The following is a 12,429-nucleotide window of genomic DNA, read 5'->3' on the forward strand; positions in this document are numbered from 1 at the left end:
CAGGCCAATTGGCTGTGAGAATCAGCTGTGTCTGCAGTGGGAGAACTTCTGTGCTGGAGACACCCCTCCGGGGCAAGACTTGCTTCAATGGGGCTTTGGTGCTCACTGAGTCTGCCCCCTGAGTGTGTCCTTTATGGTTCCACGGAGCTGCAAACTGGATGGTCCCACTCAGACCTCTGGGTACATTGGCTCCTGGATCTCTAGGGAGGTGCTAATCTAGCCTCTGCCTTAGGCTATCCAGCAAAAGCCTCCCTGCAGGGCTTGGGCGGGGTGGGTCCCACGGGATCAACAGGGCGGGGCTAGCAGTTATGGCTGCTCTCAGAGGCCCTGCTTCTCAGTGTCTCGGCAATAGCTGCAAGCCCCTCGGAGAGAAAGCTGCCCTCGAGTTCCGACCGATGCCAGACAGTCCCGCTTCTCCCGTATGAGTCTGGGTCCCCAGAGACTCGCCCGAAACTGGAGCTCAGAGCCTGACACTCCCTCCTGATTGAAAACGACAACCACGCCCTCAGCCGCCAGCCCGCTCCGTGTGCGCCTCTGTACCTTAGTATTTTACTTCCGCACTGCGCCTCCTCTGAGTCTCGGTATGCTTTTCTCTTTCCTTCTAGTTGTAGAATTTTCACTCAGCCAGCCTTCCTGTGGTTCTGGATGATGTCCGTTCCATCTTTTAGTTGTATTTTTGAAGTAGTTGTTCGAGGCAGCAAACTCCAGTGTTTACCTATGCCGCCATCTTGGTTTCTCTCCCTTTTCATTTTGTTGATGGTTTCTTTTGCTATACAGAAGGTTTTTATTTTGATGTACTCCCATTTGTTTATTTTTCCCTTTGTTTCTCTTGCCTGGTAGGAATGTACACTGCTACAACCAATATGGAAAAGAGTATGGAGTTTCCTCAAAAAATTAAAAATGGAACTGCCATTTGACCCAGTGATCTCACTTATAGGAATAAACACCAATCAGAAATAATATATGCACCCCTATGTTCATAGCAGCATTATTTACAATAGCTGAGATCTGGAAACAGCCCAATGCCCATCAGTAGATAAAGAAGCTGTGGTACATTTGCATCATGGAATACTATGCAACAGTAAAAAAGGGATCTCTTACCCTTTGAGACAGCATGGAGGGACCTGGAGAGTATTATGCTAAGTGAAATAAGCCAGTCAGAGAAAGACAAGTATCACATGATCTTACTTATATGTGGAATCTAATGAACAAAATAAACTGACAAACGAAATAGATCCAGAGACATGGAACCATGCAACAGACTGATGATTCTCAGAGGGAAGGGTGGGCAGGAAGAAATTAATCAAAGAACATGTGCATATCTCCATAACCCATGGACACAGACAATAGTGTGGTGAAGGCAGGAGTGGGAAGATGGATTCAATGGGGGCAGTACAGGGACATCTGTAATACTTTAAACAATAAAGATACATTTTTTATGATATTTCCACTGTGCTTAATCCCCCCCCCCCCTCTTCTTTCTGTCTCTTGGCAGTTCTTTGAGGGGTTTGATGATGAGGGCAGAAGCAGAAGGTACAACATCAATCTTTCTGTTCTGAATCGTCATCAGTTTCAGTGAAATCCTCAGACTCTTCCACTCACCAGATGCTTTGGGGATGTTGTCACTAAATATTTTTAGAGATAGAACCAGGGAACTTGGTGGCCAGTGCAGATGTGGCACTGATTTCCCCACCGGTGCACCTCAGGTATCCAACTTTGATCTTGTTGGGGTTAAACTTTGGCAGCACGGTGGAAATGGCTGGTGTCTGATGAACTTTGATTCAGGACTGCTAAAGAAAGTTGTATCTTGGGCTCCTCTCAGCCTGAAGCCGAAAACTCTTTTACCATGGTTTTAGTGGCTGATCTCCTCTGCTCTATCTATTTATGAGATGATAATTCATTGTTAGCTGTCTTTATTCTTAATCTTTATTGCTGTAATATTTGCATACAATAAAATTTATTAAATTTACTTATACACATTGACTTTTGCCAAATGTTGATAGAATGTTGATAGAAATATGAACATTAATGGTGCTTCTGTTGATGTCTTAGATGGAATGAGGACATGATATTGGAAACTGGGGAAAAATGGTCCATTTTATAAAATGAGAGTGGCTGATTTATGTTCTACTGTTTTGTGGAAAGTACAACATGTAAATTATCAACTTGGATATTTAACTGAATAGATTTTCATGCAAATTGTGAAAGGAGTGGATGACATCAAATTCTCTTTTTATTGCCATACATATCTCTGTCTTTAGAAGTAACCAATGTCTGCAATTCCTGAATCTTTCTTGGGTGCTATGACACAAATTTATTTGCTTGTTGGCTTTTTCCTCTGTCGATACTTAAATTTCTCTGGACCGCTAAGTCAATTTCCATTTGTCCATCTGCTTTCCAGCTTCTAAAATTATGTTACATTTTTTATAATCTGTTGTTTATTCTCTTTTCTTTGACCTTACAGATTTATGACTTTAAATATTTTACTGTCATTTTAGTGGGGTTTTGGTTGAGATAGGGTTTAGCATGTGGATTAAATTCACAATGAATGAAACAAATGCTTGTGACTAACTTCCAGAGATCTTGGAATCTCCTCATTCTGACATGATACAGGTTCTTCTCTTGCTGAATAGCCTTATGTTAAACATTTGACCTGTACCTTTAAGATGGTAAAATGAAGTAAACCATTACTTTGCTTATTCTAGTGCATGAGTGAACTTGATCATTTGTATGTTTTCAATTGAAGTGGACCTGTTTTACTCTGCTATGCATACGTTTCTTCTCATATTTAAAATAACTATGTGAATTAAGAATTTTCTTTTATTGAGGAAACTAGAGGTCTGGTGCACATAAATTTGTGCACTCGGGAGGGTCCCTTAGCCTGGCCTGTGCCCTCTCGCAGTCTGGGACTCCTCGGGGAATGACCACCTGCTGGCTTAGGCCCGCTCCCTGGGGGATTGGGCCTAAGCTGGCAGTCAGACATCCCTCTGGCAGCCTGGGAGCCCTCGGGGGATATCCACTTGCCAGCGGGGAGCAGGCCTAGCTGCAGTCGGACATCCTTAGTGCTGCTGAGGAGGTGGGAGAGGCTCCCACCACCACCACCACTGTACTGGCAGCCGTCAGTCTGGCTTGTGGCTGAGCAGAGCTTCCCCTGTGGGAGCACACTGACCACCAGGGGGCAGCTCCTGCATTGAGCATCTGCCCCCTGGTGGTCAGTGTGTGTCATAGTGACCAGTGATTCCCAGTCACTCTGCTGTTAGGGTCAATTTGCATATCACCCTTTTATTATATAGGATTGCGCCTCACAGTATTTGTAAATTGTATAAAAACATGCAGGTAGTAAATGGCAGAGCTGGAATTGAAATACAAATCTTTTTCTAAAATGTACTTATAGCAAGATTTCTCATTCCTGTGACCGTATGTGCTCCTGTAAATTTTGTGATATTATTAAAATTTTAAAAATTCAAGTGTTTTTCATATTTTTAGCCTTTGCTACTGTGGGTAGTTCCAATGGGAAATGATGATGAATCCTAGAATGTGCTTACCTTTTATATCTCTATGACCTTTAGGGTTGGAAAAAGAACTTACTGGTTTAATAATTATTCCTGAATGCTTTCTTTTCTCTAGATCCTACAGCACTTCACTACCTGGAAGGTCTCTAAAGAAGCTATGTGGGGGAGTGAAGTAGGAGGTGAGTGAGATTATATAATTCGGTTCATAGATGACATAATTTCTCATTGTTCCCACTGTTTGAGAGAGAAGGAACAAAGGAGCAGACATGTGGGAGTGTAGAAAAATGCAAGGTGGAGATATTAATGCTACAATATAATTTTCCGTGGGTGTTTAGCCTGGGGATTAGAAGACTAAGGGTAGACATGCTAGTTTTCTTGAGATATTTGAAGAGCTGTCATGTGGAAGAGGGAGTAGACTTTTGCCTTAGGCCCAGAGGGCATAACTAGCATTAAGAGGTGAAAGTTATAGGGAAAAAATATTCAGTATAAGGAAGAACTTTCTAATAGTGCACAGTATTGGCTGCTGCATGAAGTCACAAGAAGTATTCCTTCCAATGCTGAGTAGCTATGAATCGAGGGACCTTTGGAGGAACAACTTTTGGATCAGATGTATCTGCGTTCAAATTCTGATTTTTTCACTTTTAGCTTTGTGATGTTATGAAAGTCAGTGAACCTACATAAGCTTTTGTTTTCTTACTATGAAATTTGAAAAAGTATCTTAATTAGATATTTATTGTGGAATTAAATGAGAGAAGGTACATAAAGCACATTGCAAATTGTTAATATTCAGTCAGTAATAGCAAATACTCGTTTCATACATTACCTTAGTGAGTTTTTCACTGTTTATAAAAACCTATTGCATCAAACTGATAGAATTTTAATGTCATAATTTAAATAACACATCATTTTTTAAAATTTTGACCTGTAAAATTTTGACTTGTAAAATAAATTAGCACTATAATACTGTGAATTTATTGTTGTTTTCAAGTTGTTTTATTAAAGAAAAATGGTTTTGATACTATAATCCCTAGAGAATATTTTATTTCTTAATTGTCTAAGAAAGAGTCTATAGTTTTCTTTTTCACAGCCCTGCTTAATTCTAGATACTGTTCCTTGCATCTATGTGGGAAAGTTTGTAAACTTTTACTTTAATTTAGAATTTAAAAAATAATTACATAATACAATCAAATTTTATACCTTGATTGTGCTATAATGAAATGTTTAAGTTAAATTGGCTCAGGCAATAACAACTGTGTATTCAAATGTACTAGGCAGACTTCATGTATGTGTTGATGTGTGTAAGGCTTCAGGATTGATCATGGCAAATATATGAAGTGTGCACATATTATACTGTTCCATCCCGATGAATTGATGAAAGGCATGTTTGTGAGAGTATTTGAATATGTGTATGCGTTTATCCTTATTTTCTGTGTTTGTTTAAATGATGAAAAGTTGTGTATCTGTACTTTGAGAACCAATCTCTGGCTAACCAATAAGGAGTGCTTGTTTAATTTTGTTGGTACATTAATTATTTTTGTTTCAATTAGCTATGTTGGTCATATGAGTCATAAATTAGATTCTCAGGTTAATATGACTAAAAATATCAACTAATGAATATTTTCAATTTAGTTATTTTCTTCATAGTTCCCATAAATACTTCTTTATTCTTATTAATTTTAAAAATTTGATTAAAATATAATGGTGACATAAATTTCTCCAAAAATAAAGAAAATAAAAAATATTCAATATTTAAAAATTCAAACAAATTAGCAGTAAATTTTTAATAAATATTGTTTATTCCAGGTGTGTGTGTGTGTGTGTGTGTGTGTGTGTGTGTATACATGAGTGTATGCACACATGCACACATAGCAGATGGAAGAAAATAGCTATAGGAAGTGACATAAAAATGAGATTGAGATGTCAGTAGGATAAAAACATTAGAATCATAAATGTCACAAAAACACTAGTCTCTAGTGATTTCCTGTAATATTGAGGAAATCTTAGCATTTCCGTAAAACATTTGAAAGTGGTTGATAATGAATTTCTTTCTACACTAAGAAGACTGATTGACTCAGTTGATATATGGTTGTAGATAAAAGCATGTACAGTTATAGTTTATATCCTGATGATTCACATAATGTGCTATCATAGGCTTTCCTTTGCCTTTTAGTAATCATTGAAAATGTGACTTTTTATGACTATACAATAATAAATCACAAGCATAGACTATTGTGTATGCATTAGTTTATTGAACATTTAGATTACTTTCTATTTTTCACTTATATTAACAGTGCTACAGTGAAGATACATGTACTCAAATATTTTTATACATCTTTTAATTTCCAGTAATTATATTCCTTATGCAGTTAGTAAATTAAAGCATATTAAAATTTTAATTTTGTGATTCTTATTGCTACAGTACTTTCTAAAACATCTGTGCCAATCTATACCCCTACTAGGAAGGTAAAATGAAAAAAAAATCTCTCTGAATCCAGTAAGGAGGACAGTATAAATAGTAGAAAAAGACCTATAGTACATGCAGACCATATAGAGTTTAAAATAAAAATGATTTTTATGTTAAAAAATAGCAAAAATATTAGAACAATAGTGGAAATTATTGGGGAAATTTAAAACAATAATTGGAATCTATGAGGAGGAACCAAATTTATCTTCTAGAAATACAGTATCTCAAATAAAATCCATATTGGATATGTTTAACAGAAAACAGGACACAACAGGAAACAAATGAGTAAAAAGAAAATATGTCAACTTAAAATAGTTAATATGAAGCACAGGGCAAAAATAATTTTTTAATAAAGCATAAGAAAAATGTGGGTACAGTAAAAAATTATATATATACTGAGTGGCCAGATTATTGTGACCACCTGACGGTTGTAGGCAAATTAGCTATAATTTCATGCTGAAGTTGCTAGAGGGCCAGACCATCATAAATAGGGAAGCAGGTTGTTTACCACGACAGTAGAAGTGATTTTTTTCTGAAGATTTGGGTAAACAACGCGATTTAACAGCCTTTGAACGTAGGATGATTGTTGGCGCTTGGAGCCATGGAGCGGGTATCAGCAAAACAGCCAAAGGCCTGTTCGAATACCTTTGCTGTCTGAAGTTACCAAGATAAAATGTCTCCAATTCACACAGGAACACAAGGATTGGACAGTCGAGCATTGGAAAAAAGTCATGTGGTCCGATGAATCACGTTTCCAGTTGCATCATGCAGATGGCAGAGTGAGAATTTGGCGGAAACAGCATGAAAGCATGCACCCCACATGCATGAGTACAACCCTTCAAGCTGGTGGGGGCAGTGTTATGGTTTGGGGCATGTTTTCCTGGCATGATTTGGGCCCTTTAATTAGTGTGGAACAACGTCTGAATAGCACAACATACCTAAGTATCCTTGCTGATTAAGTTCATCCTATCATGCTGATGGCGTATCCCAATGGAGATGGCTTCTTCCAACAAGACAATGTGCCATGCCACGGTGCTCGGATTGTGCAGGAGTGGTTTCAGGAACATGAGGAAGACTTTACCTTGCTTAGGTGGCCCCCACAATCACCAGATCTCAATCCAATTGAGCATTTGTGGGACGAAGTTAAAAGAGCCATCAGGCAGCTGGTTCCACAACCATCAAATCTCACAGAACTGGACAGTGCTATTCATCAGGCATGGTGTCAGATTCCTTGCATCACCTTTCAACATATCGTGACTAATGCCAAGAAGAATCGTCGCAGTATTGAAGGCAAAAGGTGGCCCAACGAAGCACTGATGAGGTGGTCATAATAATCTGTATATACAGTATATACAGAAAGAGGAGATAAAATGGAATAGATACAATATCTGAAGATGTGACATCTAAAATTGGATAGAAGGTTTCAACTCACAAATTCAAGAACCCGAGTGAATCCCAAGCAGAATAAATACAAATTAAACCACCCATATATGCTCCATAATCACATTTCTGAAAGGTAAAGCCAAAAAAAGAAATATAAAAAATAGCAAAAAAGAAGTATAAATTTGCTTTCAAATGCACAACAGCAATACTAAAAGTTGGATTTTCTCCAAAGGCAAAGGAAGCCAGAAGGCAATTGAAAGGCATTGTTAAAATGCGTAAAGAAAACAAAATCCAAAAGAAAAAATAGAAAAGCCTACCAACCTATGACATTATTCCTGCCTTAGTCCCTTTGGACTTCTATAATAAAATACCACACACTGGGTAGCTTACAAACACAAGACATTTTTATTCCTCATACTTCTGGAGGCTGGGAAGTTAACAATAAAGGTGCCAGCAAATTCAGTATTTGATGAGAGTCCATTTTGTGGTTCATAGATGACATCTAATTTCTAAATCCTCACATGGTTGAGAGACAGGCAAGTTCTCTGGGGCTTCATTTACAGTGGGGCCTTGACTTATGAGTGTCCCGACTAATGAGTTTTTTGAGATACCAGCTGTCTCTCCGCCGATTTTTTGCATTGAGTTGACAGAGTAATTTGAGTTAACGAGCTCCTTAATGAGCTCGGTCTAGGAACAAATTAAACTCGTAAGTCAAGGCCCCACTGTATAAGGGCACTGATCTCATTCATGAGGGTTCACCCTCCTGACTTATTCATCTTCCAAAGGCCTCACTCACTTCCTATACTATCACTGTAGAGGTTTAGGTTTCAACATATAAATTTTGGGAGAACACAAACATTCAAACTATAGCAATCCACAATGAAAATAAAAAATTGAAAGTTAAATACATCAATGTCAAACAAAAAATGCCGAGAGAATTCATCAGAACTGTTTAAATAGAAATAAGTGAATTCTTCAAACTGATATTAATGATGGAAAGGAGAACTACAGGAAAAAATAAAGAGCATCAGTACTGTTAATATGTGGATAATTATAAAAATATTGTTAATATAATATAATAATGCCTTGTGGGGTTTTTAACAAATTATATGTAAATATACAGCAAAGATTACACAAGGTATGGAAAGAGGATGAATAGAGTTATATATACTTTTATAAGAATCTTGCATTCTTATGGAAATAATAAAAATATGAAAGAAATGATAAGATTGTAATAATTTAAGGATGCATACTGAAATATTAAGGTGCTAATAAAAGATTAGTATTAAAATGGATAACAAAAACCTAATCTAAGAGAAAATATATATGAATGTATAATTAAAAAGAAATACAATTACCAAAAAGGATAAGAAATAAGAAAAAAAATAGAAAATGGTTGATTTAAAATTCCCTATATTGGTGATATTTTATTATTTATTTTCTTTTTATTGAAATTATTGGAGTGACATTGGTTAATAAATTTATATAGGTTTCAAGTGTACAATTCTATAAAACATCATCTATAGATTGTGAGGTTTGTTCCCCACACCAAGTCAAGTCTCCTTCCATCACTGTTTACCCACCTTTTCCTCTGCTAATCACCATATTTTTGTTTGTATCTATGACTTGTTGTATTTTTTTTCTTAATCCTTTCACCTTTCTCACCCAGCCTGCAAATGCCTTCCCTCTGAGAGTAGGAAGCCATCATTGTCCTGATACCAAAATCTGACAAAGAAATTACAAGAGAAAACTACTGTACAAATGTGGACAACATTATGCCAATTTTTCTAAATTTATGTTTTTATTTAATCTCATAAAAATTATGAGAACTGATTTAAGAACTCATTAAGCCAGCTCGTGTTGCTCAGTGATTGAGCGTTGACTCAGGAACCAAGAGGTCATTGGTTCAATTCCCAGTCAGGGCACATGCCTGTGTTGCAGGCTCAATTCCCAGTAGGGGGTGGCAGGAGGCAGCCCATTCAATGATTTTCTCTCATCATTGATGTTTCTCTTTTTCTCTCCCTCTCCCTCTCAGCAGGAAAAACAAAACAAAACAAAGAACAAACATACATAAGTCTTTGTTTCAGGAGTAGCTTCCAGTTAGAAAATAAATGTTGATTTCTAGTTTCAGGTCAGAATATTTAAATAATTAAAGTCAGGATATTAACTTTAATTAGGAAAATACCTTACTGTCTTTTAGAATCACATGGTTTCTTTTAAAAAGGCAAAAATTAATTATACATGCCACTTTCATAATAAGTGATATAATCTATTGACCCTAGAATTTGAGTTCTGGATGGATCTGTTTTATAAATAAATACTAGAGGCACGGTGCATGGAATTTGTGCATGGGGGGGGCGGTGTTCCCTCAGCCCAGCCTGCACTCTCTCCAATCCAGGATATCCTCGGGGGATGTCTGACTGCCTCTCGCAATCCAGGACCGTTGGCTCCTAATCACTCGCCTACCTGTCTGCCTGATTTCCCCTAACCCAGCCTAAAAAAAAAAAAGACCGTACTCTTTTATGTAATGATGTTTACTTTGAATTTATATTAGTTCACACAAACACTCCATCCATGCTTTTGTTCCGGCCCTCCGGTCCAGTTTAAGAACCCATTGTGGCCCTTGAGTCAAAAAGTTTGCCCACCCCTGCCCTAACCCCTCTGCCTGCCTGCCTGATTGCCCCTAATCACCACTGCCTGCCTGCCTGATCACCCTTAACTGCTCCCTCCTGGCCTCATTGCCCCTAACTGCTCCCCTGCTGGCCTGATTACCCCTAATCACCTCTGCCTCGCCCCTCACCCGGGACCCAGGATTCCCTCCTCCGGCCAGTCGCAGGCACCTGGGACCTGGGCTTCCCTCCCTCTGGCCGGCCCCAGGCACCCATAACCCGGGCCAGCTTCACCTGGGGCCAGCAACAGCCACAGGGGACCGTGGGCCAGCTGCTTTGCCTGAGTCACAGCCACAGGCACTGGTACCCAGGATGGTGAGGTGGGCGGTTTGTCCCTCTCCTGGGTCACAGGTGCAGGCGCAGCTGCTGGAGCCTGGGACCATGGGGCAGGTGGCTTGTCCCTCTCCCAGGCCACAGCCCCAGCCACTGGTGCCTGGGGCTGCGGGATGGGCAGCTTGTCCCTCACTCGGGCCACAGGGGCAGCCAGAGCCGCTGGTGCCCGGGACCACAGGGCGTGCAGCTTGTCCCTCTCCCAGGCTGCAGCCTGGCTGGTCCCCATTCCTCTCTTGAGAGCTCATTTGTTCCTGGCTGGTCCTCATTCCTCTCTAACTAGGTCATTTGTGCCTGGCTGGTCCCTATTCCTCTCTCCCAGTGTTGAGTGTCTGAGCCGTTACTGAGTGATGGTGTGAGGGCCTGATGACCATTTGAATATTAGCTCTTTATTATATAGGATATTACTACTGCTTCATACTTTTTATAGTGTGAGAAGAGCACCTGTAATAGAGACACTGACAGAAAGAAGTATGAAAGAATACTTTTATTTTTGCTTTTTTAATTTCTTTTTTAAACTTCATTTATTTTTACTCTTGGCACTATTACAGATGTCCCCATTTCCCCCACCTCTTTGCCCACCTCCACCCAACACCTGCCTCCCCTTCCCTCTGGCCCTCACCACACTTTTGTCTTTGGGTCATGCATATATGTTTTTTAGCTAATCTCTATATATTGCTTTGGGTAATATGACCATTTTAACTATATTGCTTTTTTAAATCCATGAACATGGGATATTTTTCCATTTTGTTGTGTCTTTTTCAATCTCTTTTAATAATACTTTGTAATTTTCAGTATATAGATGTCTTTCATGTTCTTTGTTATGTTTATTCCTAGGTATTTTATTCTTTTGGTTAGAAATGCAAAAGGAATTTTTTCTTTCTTTTTTTAAAAAAATATATTTTATTGATTTTTTTATAGAGAGGAAGGGAGAGGGATAGAGAGTTAGAAACATCGATGAGAGAGAAACATCCATCAGCTCTCTCCTGCACACCCACTACTGGGGATGTGCCCGCAACCAAGGTACAGCCCTTGAGGGGAATCGAACCTGGGACCCTTCAGTCCGCAGGCCGATGCTCTATCCACTGGTGGTCAGTGTGTGTCATAGTAGGGGGTGATAGGGGGTGTACAGGAGGCAGCTGATCGATGTTTCTCTCTCATTGATGTTTCTAACTCTCTATCCCTCTCCCTTCCTCTGTCATAGTAGGGGGTGATAGGGGGTGGTGTACAGGCAGCTGATCGATGTTTCTCTCTCATTGATGTTTCTAACTCTCTATCCCTCTCCCTTCCTCTTTGTAAAAAAATCAATAAAATATATTTAAAATAAAAAAAAGAGTGGTGAGAGTAGACATCCTTGTCTTGTTCTTGATCTCAGAGGAAAAACATTCAGTTTTTCACCATTGAGTATGATATTAGCAGTCGGACATCCCTTTTGCAATCTGGGACCGCTGGCTCCTAACCACTCACCTGCCTTATTGCCCCTAACTGCCTCTGTCTGCCTGCCTGATTGTCCCTAACCCCTCTGCCTGCCTGGCTGATTGTCCCTAACTGCCTCTGACTGCCTGCCTCATCTACCCTAACTTCCCTCCCCTGCCAGCCTGATCTCGCTCCCAACTGCCCTCCCTTGCCGGCCTGATCTTGCCCCCAATGGCCCTCCCCTGCCGGCCTGATCTCTCCCCCAACTGTTCTCCCTTGCCGGCCTGATTGCCCCTAACTGCCTCTGCCTCAGCCCCCAGCACCATGGCTTTGTCCAGAAGGAAGTCAGACATCCAGAAGATGGCCGGTCGACCTGGTCTAATTATCATATTACTCTTTTATTAGTATAGATAGATGATATAGGATAGGATTGCTTAAATGGGGGTGGGGGTGGGCGTGGAAAGCCTTTTGCAGCAGGAGGAGATGCTCTTGGCAGACAAAAATACATAATCCCTATATCTGGACTGAGAGCCAGCCATATGCACTATACTGCCAAACCAGTTATTTAAAAAATTGAACCACTTTCTTACACCTTACACCAAACAGCTGTTGCCCTTAAAACCCCTCCTCAACCCCTACCTTAGGTTCTGCCTTC

General features: G+C 39.7%; 1 pseudogene; it reads right to left on the minus strand.

The window, feature by feature from the left end:
* LOC106727957 overlaps window positions 1-12,429 on the minus strand; it is a 19,209-nt pseudogene that overhangs the window by 1,829 nt on the left and 4,951 nt on the right.

The sequence above is a fragment of the Myotis brandtii genome, unplaced genomic scaffold (assembly GCF_000412655.1).
Source record: "Myotis brandtii unplaced genomic scaffold, ASM41265v1 scaffold1145, whole genome shotgun sequence".
Taxonomy (NCBI): Eukaryota; Metazoa; Chordata; class Mammalia; order Chiroptera; family Vespertilionidae; genus Myotis; species Myotis brandtii.